General features: G+C 42.6%; 1 protein-coding gene across 1 annotated transcript in view; it reads left to right on the top strand.

The window, feature by feature from the left end:
• The window catches only part of TRPM3 (transient receptor potential cation channel subfamily M member 3), a 937,530-nt gene that overhangs the window by 275,024 nt on the left and 645,426 nt on the right, over nucleotides 1–17,080 (top strand). The gene's annotated exons all lie outside the window — the stretch shown is intronic.

Below are 17,080 nucleotides of genomic sequence, written 5' to 3'. Positions count from 1 at the left end.
GTCATAGTGCACTTATTTTCTGCTTCAGCAAAAATAATTCCATAGCAGTCTATCTGTCATGGTATTTATACAATTGTTGGTGAGATAACTGGGTACCTAATAAAAAGTATTGTTTTATCTTCTCCATTCGGCCACATCCTTCCCTCCACTTACCTCTTCTAATTTCTCAATTTTTTCTTCTGCAGAATGAAACTAGAATGCTATTAGATTTAAAAAATATATGCTGTCATGATTGCCTCCATAATTGGTTTATTGAGAAAGGTTGGGTAAATCTCTCATAGCTCAGCAGGGAGAACATTGTGAAAACAAAACCAGAAAACTCTAGCTCAACTTGTACAAGGAGTGAAGTTGCTAGAGAGTTTTAATTGGACCTCAGACATGCGCCTATTTAGTTCTCAGAATTCTGGCAACTGCTGATTAGGTTCAAAATTAACTTCTGCATAGAGTAGAAGACTGTTGACTTTAGAAATGTATTGTCACTATGTGGAAATGTGATACCTATAAAGAATCAAAAATGCAAATATCATGGGAGAAAGAAGTGTGTGTATGGTTTTTTTTGAGGGGGATGGAGAGTGGCAGGAGATAGTTTCTTGTTTTTACTGGTTTTATGGACAAAGAAGGTATTATTCAGATAAGTTAACTCTAGTGCGTGTGCTAGTGTTTTAGTGTAAAATATGGGACCACCAGAGGAAAAGAACAATTAATTTCAAATAAAACATCACAATATCTCTACCATACTCAGTGGTCTTGAGGAAGAAAACTCAGGAGAGAAGTGAAATAAATAAATGAGGAAATCATCTCTGTGTAGGTCAGATTGAAATGAATACATCTTTTCCAGAATTATTTGGATGCTGACATTGGCCTTAAAACAACTGACTAGCCCAAATAATGTTTTCCATTTGAGTCAAATTTTGAAATAATGGCTGTAATAAATAAATTTTGTTTTTCCTCTTTTTTGATAACTCATTTTCTTTTATCTGTGGATCAACTGTATTCTAAAGACCAACTCCATTGATATTTACTTGATATGATACTGAAGTATCCAATAGAGTTCTTCAGTACCTTCTGATATGTATCTCATTTTCCTCAAATAAGATGATAAAAAGCACCTGGGATATTTCCCTGTTATTTGCTGTAATGCCTTTAATCAACTTGATTTAATCAGTATATGATTCCAAGTCATCTATATGAATTTTCAGTGTGCGCAATACATTATTTTACATTATTGCTTTTTTTAAATAGTCAATTTCCAAATATTTTATGCTTGATGGTATGGCTAAATTTACTTTTTATGATGGTCTATTAGTCCTTTTAATTCTTCAAAACAAGATTGTAAAGAATATGCTGACATGGAAACATTGTATTTTTATTTCTTAATACAGTTTTCAACCAATTGTGTTGAATTTCCTATATTCATTCAGTCCATTTTGGCCAGCTATCATAACTTTCTGGTCACTTTGGATTCTTGTAATTATTCTACTCCTGTTTAAATTCCAATGTCATATCTGATTTCAATGTTTTCTTCCCTTCTTCCAGCTGTAAACTGTGAACTTGGCTGTTTGGACTTTGGAGAATAGGAGAGTCTGCCTTTTAGATTTTCATTCCCTCTTCCTTTTCAAGGTCCAGGCTCTTGAAGTAAGGAAATAGAAGAATAGTGGAAGCAGAGCTTGTATGTAACTAGGCTGCTCTGGTTCCATCTGTGATCTGCTCAGAGAATGGATTCAATTTAGATTGTATGTGGGGGTGGGAGAGTCAGGACTTTGTTTCGCCTCTTATGGTGACCTCTACTGCTGACAACCCTTGCAGAGAAGGACAGCTAGCTTCCCTTGAGTCCTTCAAGAAGACTGTTCCCATTTCTGGTTCTTCCTCATCTGTCTCTGCCCTTCCATTGCTCTCCTTGCATCTTCATATAGGGCCACACCCTCTGATTGCCTCTGGGAACTTGTAAGAGGCTGCCCCACAATTTTTCTTCACAAGTATCAGTGTTAGTCCTTTTGAGACTTGCTGACTAAGACTACTCTGAAGACCTTTCTGCTTTCAGACAACTCTTAGCCCAGAAATGGGCACCAGGTTCTATGTTTATGTTTATCCTACATTTCAAGGGGTGGATGTTAACCTTGCTTGAGAGCTTTCCCACTGTTCTCAACTCCAGCTCAGGAATCAGCCAGCCTGGTTTCCTCACCAACTGCTGTAAATGAGTCTACTCCTCCCTGGAAATGCTTGGCTTTAAAGCAACTCTTCTTGTCTTTCTCTTGTGATGGGGACAGGGATGAGTAACCTCTCACCACAAAGGGTGCATAGTCATGAAGTCGAAGGCTTTTCTTCAGGTTCTTTCTTCCATGCATTGAGGGCATAGAGGACAGGGAGGAAGTTAGTGAGTGGGGGCACTGGGAGCTGATTCTGCCACTTTGAGAAGACTACATCTGGGAGGCTTGTTGTTAGGACAATTTTGGACCCTCCCTGAAATATACAAGGTCTCTTTCAACATTTTGTTAGGGTGTTTGTGTGTGTGTACATGTATGATAGTCTCTCCTCCATGGAATTAAGCTACTTTGAGGCAGAAAACATATATTGCAGCTTTTTTCATCCATACTAACCATCACTAACAATAAAATTGATATCAAAACAATAATAATAATGGCATACACTTAAATGATGCTTACTTTTTAGGTCAGGCATTGTTCTAAAAAACTTGTATATATTTATGTAGTTAAGCCTCACAAACCCTATGAGATTGGTATTGTTATTGCTGCCATTTGGTTTGTGAAAATAGATTATAGAGTAGTTAAGTAACTTGCCTAAAGTCACATAGCTGATAAGCAGTGAAGCTGAGATTGGAACCCAGGCAGCCTGACTCTGATGCTCATCTATACTGATTGTCTTTGTCACAAGCATATGGCATCACTGTGAACAGGTGTTGTTGGTAAAGTTAATTAGACACCAGGATAATTTTCTCAGTTTGATTTGGTATGTGAAGGAATGCCGCAGTCCACAACTCCAGCAGCCAGGGATTCAACCTGAAGAGGTGAACGGTGTTGACGAATGAGGCAGCCTCTCAATTTTCTTTTGGACTGCCTCTTTATTTCAAGTTTAAGATTCTCTTTTATACTTTTGCAAAAGCATTAGGCCAGCGGTTTGACATTTTCAGATCCCCCTCTCCCAGATTTATTATCTCTGTAAATCATTGCTGCTCTTCAAACAGGGTTCCTGCTTCAGTAATTCTCTCAGAATCAGCCTTATCATCTATTAGCTACCTCTTCTAATGTGTCCTATAGTTAACTTGTGATTACATTAACTCATGCTACATTCCTCAGTTTACTACTTATCTTCCTAAATCCTGTTTGCCCCTAACATCCTGAGCTCACTATCTCAAAAAGGCTTCTAGCTATAATGTCTCTAAAAATTCCTAACTTCTGTAAGCTATAGTAAAATATGCTAACTTTACAACATTCCTTAAATCTTTAACTTCTAACTGTTTTAATTATTTCTAAGCCCTAAATTCAGTAAACTCCTTTGCCATAAACATTCTCCTCACAAATAGGCTTCAGATATCAATCCCTCCCATGGCCTCAAGCTACCGCCTATGTGTTCATCCTGGAACACCCTTTTGTAAAAGTCCTTGAACAAATTAACTTTATGAATTATTTTCTGAGCAATGCTGCAGAAGGCTTTGTGCCTTCTCATGCTCCTCTCAAGAACAATAAGCACCTTAATATTCCTTTTCAGTCAACTCAGCTGAGGAGAGGAAAAGACAAGTCAGAATTACAAGGCCTAACTCCTCCATCCTGGGTCCGTGCCTGCGGAATGAGGAAAGGGGGCTGGGGACTGTGCCTCCATTTTGTCAGTAATGCCCGCGGGGCAGTCCAAGACGGGCGGGTCATGGTGGAGAGGTCTGACAGAATGTGGTCCACTGGAGGAGGGAATGGCAAACCACTTCAGTAGTCTTGCTTTGAGAACCCCATGAACAGTATGAAAAGGCAAAATGATAGGATACTGAAAGAGGAATTCCCCAGGTCAGTAAGTGCCCAACACGCTACTGGAGATCAGTGGAGAAATAACTCCAGAAAGAATGAAGAGATGGAGCCAAAGCAAAAACAATACCCAGCTGTGGATGTGACTGGTGATAGAAGCAAGGTCCGAGGCTGTAAAGAGCAATATTGCATAGGAACCTGGAATGTCAGGTCCATGAATCAAGGCAAATTGGAAGTGGTCAAACAGGAGATGGCAAGAGTGAACATCGACATTCTAGGAATCAGTGAACTAAAATGGACTGGAATGGGTGAATTTAACGCAGATGACCATTATATCTACTACTGCGGGCAGGGATCCCTCAGAAGAAATGGAGTAGCTATCATGGTCAACAAAAGAGTCCGAAATGCAGTACTTGGATGCAGTCTCAAAAACGACAGAATGATCTCTGTTCGTTTCCAAGGATAAGAAAATATAAATCAGAGTAAAGTTCATTTTTGTTGCCTTGATTGTCTCCCAGGTTTAAATAGATACCTTTCATACTGTATCTTTCATCTCCCTTTTCTTCTCCTCCTCTGTCTCCAACTTAGTGCTGGATTTTGAATTCTCCAATGAGATTTCTCTGGCTACAGAGACTTCATTTTGGCTAAACTTAGTAGCTACAATTCTGTCTTTATATTTCTTGATAATCCCATTGACTTGTGCTATGTTGAACATTCTCTGCTACTTAAAATCTTTTTCTTTGTTTTCCAGAATCTTTCTTTTCAGGATTTATGGTTTTTCTTTTATTAATAAACCTTTATTTTTAATAAACTCTTATTTCTATTATCTTTACAAATCCATCTTTAGCCACCCACTCCCTTTAATAATGTGTTTCTTCAGGACAGGGAGAAAGTTAGTGAGTGGGGGCACTGGGAGCTGATTCTGCCACTTTGAGAAGACTACATCTGGGAGGCTTGTTGTTAGTCCTGTATTCTGTCAATTGACATTCCAATGTCCTGTTGTTACTGAAGTGCAAGGCTGTGTATCTGACACACAGTGAGGCCAAACACCACCAGAACATGAGCGTTTGGAACAGAGAATGCCTTATTATTGGGCCATGCACGGAGATGAGTGGCTCATGCTTTTAAAAACCCTAAATTCCCATAAAGTTGTCAGCAAAGCCCTTTTATAGGAAAGAGGAGGGGTGGGCATGGTTAGTTGTTGCAGACAAGAACGAGGAGGAACAGGAGCGAGAACGCCGGCGGCGACTCTGGAACCTGGGATTCACCATGGACAACGAGGACCTGCCGGCCCTGGAGAGGCGTGAGGTGGGGAGAGCTATGCAGGCAGCTCTGGACGGAGGGTCGGCAAGCAGAGGGGCTTGGAGCGGAGTCCACATGGAGGCCAGCCAGCCGGTGTGGCAGCATGGGGAGCAGCAGGTTCAGGAGGGCATCAGACCCAGCACCAGCGTGAGGCTCCTGGCCAGATCGGTCCAAATAGGCCTGAAGCTGGAGCAATACCTCTTAGCCATACAGAGATCAGAGTCTGTCAGGTATGCAAACCCATCCCACACTGAGTTCCTTGTGGCTCCCGTGGATGTCACCAGCAAGCGCCACCTCTTCGAGAAGGAGCTAGTGGGCCAGAGCCGAAGGCCCAGCCTCCAGCCGCAAGGAGAACTTGCAGCTCTCAAGGGTGGAGAAGTCACGGCTCAACCTGTGGATCAGCAGGACCCAGGAGTCAGCACAGCAGGGCCCACAGAACCAGGAGACGCAGCTGGAGTCGGAAGCTGGCAAGAGGCCCCAGTGGAGGAAGAAGCCAGAGCCCCCGCTGGGTGCCGAGGTGTGAGGAGCCAGTCTCAGGCCAGCAGCCGCACTGGTCGCCTCTCCTGCCCACTTTCCACACTGGACCCGAGAGGATGCTGGCCAGCTTCCTCCAGCCCCTCTGGGGCAGGTGTGCCCCGTGCCTTGTCCGTCTGCGGGCACTGCGTGTCTGCACAGAGCCTCACCACCCTGTCCACGTGGACTCCTGCTCTTCCTCCTCCTCTGGGTCCATCAGGTCACACCAGTGTCTCTGTGCACCTCTCCTAGGCTGGCCCCCACCATCCTTGTGCCGCCTGCCAGGCTGGAGGAGCCATGCTGACCCCTCCCAGGCCCTGCCTTGCTTCCTTTCATACCCCACCTGCTGCCCTGGCTAAGCCATCTTATGCCCCTCCCCACACTCAGGAAAGAGCTAATAAACTCATTCACTCTCAAAAAAAAAAAAAAAAAAACAAACCTGACTGTTGCAGTCAAATCCTCTGTTCTTGAGGTCAGGTCATGGTCAGGAAAGGATGTTCCTGTCAATCTCTGCCAAACAAATGTTTTTCTCTGTTCTGACAAGAAAGGACAGGGTGCCAAGACACAACTTTCACCCTCTTTGAGATCAAAATCCTGGCTAAGAGGAGGTAGATCTCAGTGGGCGGCTCCCCCAGGTGCAGGTTCTCAGACCCTACCCAGCTGTCATCACTGAAGGAGCAAGGCGCCCAAGACCCAGCTGGCCCTCAGGCTCCTCAGGCTACCCACCTGGCAGGAACCAATCCTCCAGACTGTGACCCATGCCGACTGTCACTGCTATTAGGTTGCAGAGGCGAGGATGGGAGAGAGGTTCGCCGCCACCTCAAGGCTTGGGCCCAGCCTAGTGGATGACCTTGGCAAGGACTCTGGAAACTTGCAGGACACAGCCCCCAACCTGTTCGCTGGGCCGCTTAGCTCACTCACCGGCCCGAGGCCAGGTGAATTGGGGGGCCTCAGGAAAAAGGCCCAGATCTGTCTCTTGGCTCACTCTCCACCTGAAGACCACCACTCCACCAGCTGTTAGCTGAATGGGCCCACTGTGCCGTGCTTAGTCAGTCAGTCACTACCCCCTGGACTGTAGCCTGGCAGGCTCCTCTCTCTATGGCGTTTCTCAGGCAAGAATACTGGAGTGGGTTGCCATTTCCTTCTCCAAAGGATCTTCTTGATCCAGGGATCAAGTCCACGTCTCTTGCCTCTCCTATATTGGCAGGTGTGTTCTTAATTTACTACTGCGCCACCTGGGAAGCCTGAACGGGCCCACAAATGGTTGCTAAATGACAGCTGCTTGCTTGGGGGAGGGGCCCTCTGCCCCACCAACCAATGGCTGAGCAGGCCAATTAGGGGCGGCTCATTGACCGTTGGTCACTTGGGGGAGGGGCCCCTGTAGCGCGCAGACTAGTGGCCGAGAGAATCACTAAACCGTCGCTCTAACCGTCTCTCGCCTTTAGCGGTCTCACAGAACCGTTAACTGGTAATGGGTTGGGAGGCAATGTTGCTCAGCAATAGCCGCCTTCGGAGGGCTGCACGGTGCCCGCTCTTTTAGACTATGGGAATATGCATTAACTCTGCACCTTGGAGCGCTGGCTTCCTTCTCCTCTGAAGTAGTGTTTCAGAATACGAAACCAACTTTTGAGGCAAATCATCCTCATCTGTCAGCTTGTCAGTAACTGGAAGATACACTAGCATATTTCAACCAGTTGAAATGAAACTGCTGAACCAAAAACTGTCAACCAGTTGTATTTTTCATGGCAAAATTGTTCTAAGGCCAATTAGTTTTGTGGCAAAATGCTTCTGGAAAACATTGGACTCTGACACTCCCCTCACGTTGCTGTGGACATAATAGGTATGAGTTATTTTTCACCGGAAAGATTTTGACTTCAAGAATAGCCAAAGGAAATTTTTTAGAAAGAAGGTAATTATGTAGTAAGTTTCTGAGAAACGAAAGAGAGATAAAATATGTTTGCAGGTTTTAGTTTCATTAGGGGTTTTTTAAACGTGTGTGGTTTGTTTGGTCAAACATTGAAGTATGCATGCTTGATATATTTTATTTAGCATATTGACATTTGGGCTTTCTCTTTAACATAGATGATGTAGCCAAGCTTTATTGTGTTAAGGGCCCTCTTGGGCCATTTTCTTCACTCTGCTTGCACTATACTTTATTTCTTATGCTTACAATGACCCTATCAGAGAGAGATATTTATTCAAATTTTCAAGAGAGTTACCTGAAGCTTGCAGAGGTAAAATAATTTTGCCTCAAGATACACAGTTTATTTGTTGTGGTGGTGAAATACTGGAAAACTAGTTCATATTGCTCTGACCTCAAATCCTTTGTAGTTTCTACGTGATTGAATTGTCATTTTCTTTTAACTCCCTTCGAATCATATGTAATGAGTCCAATAGAAGGAATAAACTGTTAATTGGTTAATGGCTACTGGGTATTCATCTTTGCCTGATATGGTATTCTAGATCAGTTTAGGTAGGTATTTAAAAGTCCTGGAATCAAATGCTAGCTTCCCCCTTATAAATGGTATGACTTCAGTCAAGTTATTGTACAGTTTTGAGCTTTCATTTACTGACCTAAAAAGTGGAAATAATCATACCTACCTTGTAGAGTTGTTGGCAGAATTGAATAAGGGCATATTTTTGACAAGTAAAGCTTTCTGTTTTTGCTAATTAAGACAGTAAGACCTTTTCTTTGTCTGGTTTGCAAAGCATATATTTATATCATGGATGAATAGTCTAAGCTATGTCACAACTTAAGGATTGCATGTAATATAGCTTCCTAGATGTGAAGAGAAGCCCCCAGCTGAATTTTTGGCTCCTCCTTTTATATGTTTTTTTCTTTTCCTTCTGAGCCTGCCCTATGTAAAACTGGTCTAGCCAGGAGGCCTGTTTGTTTTACCTGAGGTTCTCATTCTGGTCCTCGGACCTTCCTTTGTTCTATCTTCCTTTGTTCAGACTTTTCCCTTCTTTGTCTTTTAGCCACTGCCATTTTGGACTCCTTTTTTCTATTCTAGCTACCTAACATTCCCCCCTCAAGAGATGGGAGGCCCAGTTCTTTGGAAATAGGGGCGTTGAGGTCTCTCTGGCTACTTCCTGCTGAACTGGGATGGCAAGAGGGCATTGGGTTTCCCCCTCTTGCTAGTCTCAAGCCTCAGAGTCCTTATAGCAGTGTCCATCTAAGGGAGAGTAATATTTTCCATGGTCAGCTATAGCTTTATATATCCTTGTTAAACTGGCATTGCATGTTGGAACCTGTTGACCTGGGCAGAGACAAAATGATTAGACAGTTGATAATACATGGAGCAATCATAAGCAGCATCAATATGGTGATAACAATGATTAGCAGGGGCATTAGCCAACTCCAAATTTCCCATCACCAGGAGGATCCTCCAAAGAGAGATTATAGCCACCCCAAGAACTCCCCAGCTCATTCTTTGAGATCCTGTAGGCTCTGAATATTTTTCCTGAAGACTGTGGACTTCCTTTAACTTAGTTTGAGGTATTTACCCAGAAACAACAAGTCTCATTAAAGATGGCTCAAGTCCCTCCTTGTTCAGGTATCAGGAGATCATCCCCTGTCTGTTTTGGATTACAACCCCTGCGAAGCTGTGTTGGCTCTTTAGAGATATCCTGAGAAGTCTTATCCCCAGAAACTTAATTTTGGGGGCATTCATTAGAATGGCACTCATTTGTAGTTCTGAATGGGTATCTGAGATCTCCCAGGGGCTCACAGGTGTATTGAGTGTCCTCCTCTGTTTTCTTCCATGGCTTGACTTGTGAGTAGTGAAGCCAGGAGTCATGTCCTGGTACCTCGACTACTGTGGAGGTAGAAAGTATTACCGGGTAAGAGCCCTTCCATGGAGTTGAACATTTGGGGACCCATCTTTCCAGACTTTTTTTTTTTTTTTTTCTTTCCAGACTTTAATTAAGACTTGAATCCCTGGAGCATATAGTGGTGACTCTTTAGAATCTTTTGGGTCCTGGTTGACACCCCACAAGGGTATATCTTGTTGGAATTGCCCAAAGGCCATGGTATAAGACAAGAGGGTCTGAGCCTCTGGATCTTGGAAGAGGTCATTGACATAAACAAAAGGTCTCCCATATAGCATCTCATAAAGACTAAGACCAACCTGTTCTTCCTGGGATGAAAGGAGGTTTTCACTGTGCAGCAGTGAAAGGGGAGAGAGCCCTCAGGGGGTAGGAAGGAGGGTGGCTGAATTAAGAACCTCACAAGGGGATATAGTCAGCCTGGATTTTTCATCAGCACTACTTGATATCTGAGGATTCTTTGATCAGACATCCATAAATGGCCTCTCCCATTCAGGAGTTGTTTCACTTGGCTGGTAAAAATAGTTAATTTGCCCCCAAGAGAGATTTTTAAAGCTTCTTCTATCAGTACAGCAATAGTTGCAAGATTTCAAAGGTGGGGAGAGATCTCTTCCCAATAAGGGAGTAGGACACTCAGGGACCACCAGAAACTGGTGGAAAAATATATGTCCATCCCAGCAACAAAGAAGAGCTCTGCTGCTGCTGCTGCTGCTAAGTCGCTTCAGTCGTGTCCGACTGTGTGACCCCATAGATGGCAGCCCACCAGGCTCCCCTGTCTCTGGGATTCTCCAGGCAAGAACACTGGAGTGGTTTGCCATTTCCTACTCCAATGCATGAAAGTGAAAAGTGAAAGTAAAGTCACTCAGCCATGTCTGAGCTCTCTGCGACCCCATGGACTGCAGCCTACCAGGCTCCTCCATCCATGGGATTTTCCAGGCAAGAGTACTGGAGTGGGGTGCCATTGCCTTCTCAGGTAAATCTTTTTGTAATTGTTTTTCCTGTAGCTCCCCAAATGGTACAGGCTTCGGGGAGAAGGCTGTGGAACAGGAGGTCAGGACAGAGTAGGTAGCCCCTATGTCAACCAAGAAATTCTCGGATCTACTTGCCACATCCAGTTGCACCCTTGGCTCTAGCCCCGTGATGGTTATCTGCGACAGGTGGGCTTGCTGGAGTGGGCCACTTCAGTCCTGTTGAATCACCATGAGGGAAGGCTTAGCACTTGACTGGGACTTGAGGGCAAAGTGCTGCCCAGTGTCCCAGTTGATGGCATTTGTAGCAAGCCATTTTAGGAGACTTGTCACTAAGTTGGCCTAATGTCCTGCCTGTCTACAGATTAGGCATTTGCCTCCTGCCTTGACCTTCAAGGACTCAGGTTTTGCCATACGGCTTCCCTGTAGGGTGGCCAGCATCTGGGAATGCCTTATCTCTTTCCTTTTCTTCCTTTCCTGGGCCTTGGCCTCCCTCTCCTGTTCTCATTATAAAAGGTATTGGTGGCTATCTGGACCATCTCATCTAAAGAGGCAGCAGGGTCCTGCTACTGTAGCTTTTGTAACTTTATCCTGATGTCTGATGCACAATGGGACAGGAATTTGTCCTTTAAAATCACCTGTCCCTCATAAGAGTCAAAGTCCAGATTGGTAAACTTTGGGAGGGCCTCTTTTTGCCTTTCCAGAAAGGCAGTGGGGTTCTTATTGGATTCTTGAGTTATTGCTGAGACCCAGCACAGTCCCACAAGTAATAGGCTTCCTTCTATTTTCATAGGTGGACTTCCTTAGGAGTATGTCTTTCTGAAGCTTATCCTACCCAGTACTGTTGCAACCTGAGAGCCAGGCATCCCTGGGTCAGGGTGCAGATCCCCACGCAGGCTGAGGCATGACAGCCTCCTGGAGATTGAATCCCTTGGCAGGTTGAGGCATGTTAACCTCCTGGGACCCCTGGACTGATGGATTCCTGAGCAGGTTGAGGCATGACAACCTTCCGAGGACCAGATCCCTAGACAGGTCAAGGCAGGTCAGCCTCCCGGGACCCCCAGGCTGGAAGCTGGGCATCCCCAAGGTTTCCAGCATAACAAGTGCTGGGTCGGATTAAGGGGTTGTGATTTATTGCTGGTTTGTCCACTGCTGATGGGAATGATGCTTTTGAACTGGGGTACTCCAGTACTTTGGCCACCTCATGCGAAGAGTTTCAGCTTTAGCATCATTCCTTCCAAAGAAATCCCAGGGCTGATCTCCTTCAGAATGGACTGGTTGGATCTCCTTGCAGTCCAAGGGACTCTCAAGAGTCTTCTCCAACACCACAGTTCAAAAGCATCAATTCTTCAGCGTTCAGCCTTCTTCACAGTCCAATTCTCACATCCATACATGACCACAGGAAAAACCATAGCCTTGACTAGACAGACCTTAGTCGGCAAAGTAATGTCTCTGCTTTTGAATGTACTGTCTAGGTTGGTCATAACTTTTCTTCCAAGGAGTAAGCGTCTTTTAATTTCATGGCTGCAGTCACCATCTGCAGTGACTTTGGAGCCCCCAAAAATAAAGTTTGACACTGTTTCCACTGTTTCCCCATCTATTTCCCATAAAGTAATGGGACCAGATGCCATGATCTTCGTTTTCTGAATGTTGAGCTTTCAGCCAACTTTTTCACTCTCCTCTTTCACTTTCAGCAAGAGGCTTTTTAGCTCCTCTTCACTTTCTGCCATAAGGGTGGTGTCATCTGCATATCTAAGGTTATTGATATTTCTCCTGGCAATCTTGATTCCAGCTTGTGTTTCTTCCAGTCCAGCGTTTCTGATGATGTACTCTGCATAGAAGTTAAATAAGCAGGGTGACAATATACAGCCTTGACGTAGTCCTTTTCCTATTTGGAACCAGTCTGTTGTTCCATGTCCAGTTCTAACTGTTGCTTCCTGACCTGCATACAGATTTCTCAAGAGGCAGGTTAGGCGGTCTGGTATTCCCATCTCTTTTAGAATTTTCCACAGTTTACTGTGATCCACACAGTCAAAGGCTTTGGCATAGTCAATAATGGGATAATAATGGGAATGATACCATGATGTAAAAGCAATTCAAGTCTGTGCCCTGAGACTGGGAACCTGGTGAAACAGCCATAAGGCTTATCCTCTTATTGCTCTGAGGGAATTAAGTCACTGATTTCCTCCCCTAGTCTTTCATAAGAGCAGCTTAGGGTGTCTCCGGTGGTAAACATTTCACTGTCACAGACCCACTCTAGGTAATAATAGAAGTAATGACAAAGGAGTAGTTTATCTCATCCTGTTAGGGGCATTAAGAGTATTTTAATAATAAGTGGGGTGGAGCAATGTTGCCTACAAAGGGTCAGGGTCCTGGTTGTAGGAGTTAGTAAATGGCTTAGGAATAAATTAATAAGAGGCAATAGACAGGAGGGAAGGGGGTGGGGCACAACTTTTGAAAGAATGACATGGTTCAAGGGAATAACATAAACAGATCAAAATCAAATTAGTCCAAGATGACAAGTCAAATTCAACTAAACCTTGATCCTCAATCTGCAAGTTAAATGACACACCCAGAGGTGCAAGGACAGTTCCAAAGCACTGTCGAAAGACCCAAGGAGTGAGTGTTGGGATGATACTCCCACTCATTAGCATATGAAATCACCCAGCTCAAATCACCCAAAGACTAACCACATCACATTCCACGGCTACTGCACTCTCCTTTGTGATGGCCCACACCCTGTGAGTGTGCTTCTCTCTGAATCCAAACAAATCCACCTCTTAACCTATTGCTGTGTCTCTCACTGAATTTTTGCAATCAGACATCAGAGCCTAAGATTCATTAGGTCCTGAAGCCAGGCACCATGGGTTTTGGCCAGGCTCAAGTCCTAGGACAGAGGAACTGAAGGACAGGAGGAAAAAGCAGTGGGAAAAACGTGCCAAGGAATCCCCTTCATAACCTGCAGGAAAATGTGCTAAATACCTGACCTGTGCTCACAGTTTTCATTGGCCTGATCCCTGGCACAAAGATTAAGGACAGAAGAACCCCCACCTGCTTGGGCAACAGCTACTAAGGCACAGTAGAGCCTTCGGGACACCCTGGGGCACCCACTGCCACTCGCCTGTTCACAGGGGATTTGAGGAAGCAATAAATGAGAGACTATAAAGGAATTAAGATTTTGTTAGCCATATGTCTTTCCAGCCATAGGAGCAAGGACTTCTTACCCCAACGGGAGGTCTTTTGGAAGCTGAGGCTGAGCCGCATGAGCGTTCCGCCAAGTTTGTTTTTGCTGTCCCGGTTTCTAGCATGCTGGGCTTCTTGTCACTTCCCCTAAGCTGGGTTTTCTTTGCATCCAGCTTCCACCGCGGTGGGAGCTTTCGCTGAGTTGGGCTTCTGCTGTGCTTGATCTCCCCTTGTGGGGGCCAAGCTGAGGTTGTTTCAGCCAGGTGAAATCCAAGAAACAGCACCATAGATGTTGGGGAGTGTGTAATTTCCTCAGTCCTGTCTCCACAGCAAAAATTTGAAGCAACAAATGGACCAGTGTTACAGCTCTGTGATATAGCTCAGTTTTATTTAGAAAGCAAAGGAAAATACATCCTTGAGGCATGAGGGCAGGCCGACCCAAAAAATGTGAAGAGAGGAGAAACCTCCAGCTCAATTTTGGCTCCTCTTTTTATATGTTTTTTCTCCTCCCTCTGAGCCTGCCCTATATAAATTGGGCTAGCCAGGAGGGCTGTTTGTTTTACCAGAGGTTCTCACTTCGGTCCTCAGACCTTCCTTTGTTCTATTTTCACGGGCTTTTCCCTTCTTTGTCTTTTAGCCACCACTGTTTTGGACTCCTTTTTCCTATTGTAACTACCCAACAATACCAAGTGCAGAATTTTTTTGACAATCTGTCCTCAGTTTTTGCATGGTTTAATTATTTCAGTTTCAACAATCTGTGTGCTCTTCTGCTTAGATACTCACTTACTAAACAACTTGATTCCTCCTATTCATGAAAGAATAACTAAAAATAGCATATTTCTAACCCAATTCCTTTATTACTTACTATCCACCCTCAAATATTGTCACTGAAGCAGTAGGCCATCACAGATATATAGTTCTTATTTCCTGGCATACTTAAGAACAATAATGATGTAGCAAAACATTTGTAGGCTAATAGCTTGGCTAATTACTGAACTTTGATCAGAGTTTTAAGTTTCTGGAAAAAATATGTATTAATGGAAAATCAGAATGACTTTTCTTTGACTTATAGATTTTAATTGATATTCTTTTTGTAGTGTAAGAAGATTCCTTAGAGGATGCCCTTGTTTTAATTTTATCTTGCTTTAACTATGAAAGAGGCAAGAGTTGGGCAAATGATACTATCTATATGTTCAAGTGACTATAGGATAGAAAATAGTAGAAAGTAACATCTTTTGAAATTGAGAGCTATAGCCTTTAAAACTTTTGGAAATGGACAGTAATAAACTTTTAAAGATGTTTAGATAACACTGTAGACACATTTATGGTAACTTGCTTCTGATTTTTTTAAAGTTGTGATACTATGCTATTTTGTTTAACAAAATATTCTTTGCCTTCCGAAGTGTAACATTTGTTAGCTCAGAAAACCAAAATGTTCCCTCAGCATTGTGTAGGTGTTATGCTTTTTGTTGATAATTTACTGTTTTTAAATCTTCTATTAATATTTGGAAAATAAACCTGAAGTCTAAGAAAGTCAGTATGTATCCAGTGTGGATTACTGTAGTCAAGGAAGCCCTCACTAATCTTTGTGTGTGGGAAGCAGGCAGACATGTAATATTTTTATTACATATAAAAAGGAATTAAATATTTAATCAAGTATGCTTTATGGAAATTATACTGGACTTTGACATTCTTGGACACAATTGTCATGGAAGCCCCTTTGTAACAAGGGTTATGACAAGAGCACTTTCAAGTGATTTCGTCTTAGACAGTAATTATCATGAAGATGCCTGTTATGACATCAAGCTGTGATCATTTTTCTTTCCAAAGCAATTTGGAATGCATATACAAGTGATATCTAGCATTCTTTCATAAAGGTTTGCAAATTTTCAAGAGGGTAACATTTTTCTGATCCTATACGGAAAATAAGTCTAAAAGTCTCTTAAGAATCCTGAAGAATGCTTATAGCAAGTCTTCTTAAGTACAATGATGAACAATTTCAAAATATAAATACATTTTTGTCTTTCACATGACTTGAAAAGCATTTAATAATAGAATCATTTGGGATTATATGGCTTGCATCTGAATCACAATCAGTTCTTCTCATTTAAATCTTTAAAAGTGCAAGAAGTTCAATTTGCTTTTAAAACATAGATTAAAAGACTAGGCTATTCATTTAATTATTAACAATTATAGTTGGTATTTACTGATCAGTTACTATGTGTCTGGTGTAGTGATGACGTGAAAACAATGATGTAGATCCTGGTAGTGTAGTCGTATTCTGTATAAAGAGACAAAGGCTTAAAATATAATGGGTTGCCCAAGTCTGATAGCAGTATTCAAACCAGTATCTGTCTCCAGAATTCAGGATCTCAGTCAGGATACATGATGGTCTTTCCTGAGCTCCCAAAGTACCTGAGCTAACAAACATCAGCCTAGGGTTGATCGTTAGAAGAACCCCACACACAGTCTGGTTACTAGAATATGACAATTTATTGATTAATTTAGAACAGTGGCTTTCAACTCTTACTTTGTATTAGAATTATTGGGGGAATTTTAAAACATCCTGAGATTCTGATTCAATTGGTCTTGGATGGGTCATGGACAGTGGTATTTTTTAAAACTGCTCTATAGTTACTGTTAGTGTATAGCCAGGATATAGATGCATTTATTTAGAGCAAACTGTGTCTTATAAGACAATAGCATTCAGTGGAAATATTTCAAGTTTATTTTAAGTTTAATTTTTAATATATTTGAACTATTAAGTAATTAAAATAAAGCATATTTTATAACATGTATTAGCTACAAGTGCTTAATTCCAGAATGAGCCAAGCTTATTTTAGTCTCAGGGTCTTTGCAGTTCGCCTACAATACCTTGAAGATTTGCCTGGGTGGTTTCTTCTTTTTTTTAATGTTTCTACTCTGATGTTCCTTTAGAGAGACTGTCTATGAGTGTCCCCCAAAATACACCTGCAATTTTTTATCACATTGTTTTTAAAGCTTTTCTTTGAAACACTTAATTTCCTGAATTTATCTTATTTTCAGTTGTTTTTTATTGATATCCTTGAAAAATGTGAACAGACGTCTCTGTCTTAATATGTGTCTATCCCTAGCACAAGGAGTGAAGTTTGGCACATAGTAAATACTCAGTAAATGTCTGTTGAGTGAATAAATGAACAGCAAAAATTTAGATTTTTGGATAGTGCAACTGCTTATAAACTAAACTGACTTTCCCAACTTTGAACACAATTTCTGTGTAAAGTATTGCCTAGATAATTGAAAAAAGAACACACCCAGTACACAGATAGAGGTATT

Source organism: Budorcas taxicolor, chromosome 8, assembly GCF_023091745.1.
Source record: "Budorcas taxicolor isolate Tak-1 chromosome 8, Takin1.1, whole genome shotgun sequence".
Taxonomy (NCBI): Eukaryota; Metazoa; Chordata; class Mammalia; order Artiodactyla; family Bovidae; genus Budorcas; species Budorcas taxicolor.
This window is presented reverse-complemented; position numbering and strand designations above follow the sequence as displayed.